Genomic DNA, 1,488 nt, shown 5'->3' on the forward strand with positions numbered 1-1,488 from the left:
AGCGCCCAAACGGTGAGAGATAGAGCAAAACGGACAAAATTTTCGCCCCGAGGATTCTACTTTGACGTGTTACCCCTAAGGAGATCATAAGAAAAATATTTTTTTCTGACTTTTTTGACCTACCTTATTTTCTTTGACACCCCCTTTTAGACCTTTAGGGATGGTTGCCAGGATTTGCCGTAGGCGTTTCGTTTTCTAGGAGTGAACCTTAAGATACCCTGAAAATTTGAAGTCTGTAGCACATTCCTTCTAGTGGAACAGACAGACAGACAGACACACACGAGGTCGTTTGCATAAGCCCGCTGGATAGCTTTTTCAAAGCAGAAGGGCGTGCTAAAAATTTCTGTCTGCCACACAGTAAAGATTTTGCTCAAATAAATGAGGTTGGCATGTACAATATGCTTTGCCATACATTAGAGGGATCAACCATTTATTTCCCTAGACAATTAATGCAGGAGATATTGTGCTATCATTTGGACTATCTCAGACAATGTATTGCTGATATGCTCAAAGAAAATTAATTCTTTGGCAGGCCAACCGGCGCAGGGGAGGAGCTGGTCAGGCCCCCAAAAAGAAATAAAATAAAAAATATGAAAACAAAGTTTTTTGCCCTTGTGTGAGAGACTATAATTCTGCCTATGTTTCACATAAAAGTGGTGTGAGACACTTTATTTCTATTGCATAACCACATACTGCTGGTATTATGGGTGTCTCTCTTGTTCAAGTAGTCAATTTTTACATGAATCGCTGCCTTAAACTTGAATGCGAAGTTGGACACTTATTAGCACAAATGTAGCAAAATATTTTGCAAGTATGTGCTTAAAAGATTCAGAATCCACTAAACAAGCTATATCTCATACTACCTTATGTGTTCCTGGCCTCAGAATGATATCTATTCATCAAATACATCTATTTCTTTACCCAAAAAGTTAGCTCAAGTTTTGACTCGGAAAAAGTGTTGTGTAGCTCAGAGTTGCTTCAAAAATAAAGAAAATGATTCCTATTTTACTTTGAAATGACTGTCTGATGGTGTCTCTGATGTCTAAATTATTTTAAAGTCCAACTCCTAATCAATCTTTCGACCCAGCTTAGCCGCTGTTTTTGTAACGGCTTTCAGAGAAATGAACATTTTGGACCCTTCGACAGAAGAAAATCATAGTGCATTAGATTCCAATAGTGCTCTGCCATCATTAAGTAATGCATTGGAGAATGTATCTGACCTAAAACTCAAGCTCAACTAGTTAAGATTACTATCTGTCTAAAATTATTAGCTAAGATACAATTGTCTACTTCAGACCACTAAAACAGTAAAGTATGATGAAAATTAATGCTCAACCAGTATTTTATGGTGTAACTACAAGTGTCTAAGGCACTCCAGTCATTTTCAACCCCATACTTTAGCCAATCTTTCAACCAAATTTCTCGTCACATCAAGTTCGTCAAAATTGTACAAGGATAGGAATTGCTTCCAAGAAAGGAGAATGATAA

Source organism: Frankliniella occidentalis, unplaced genomic scaffold (assembly GCF_000697945.3).
Source record: "Frankliniella occidentalis isolate FOCC.00 unplaced genomic scaffold, Focc_3.1 Scaffold181, whole genome shotgun sequence".
Lineage (NCBI taxonomy): Eukaryota > Metazoa > Arthropoda > Insecta > Thysanoptera > Thripidae > Frankliniella > Frankliniella occidentalis.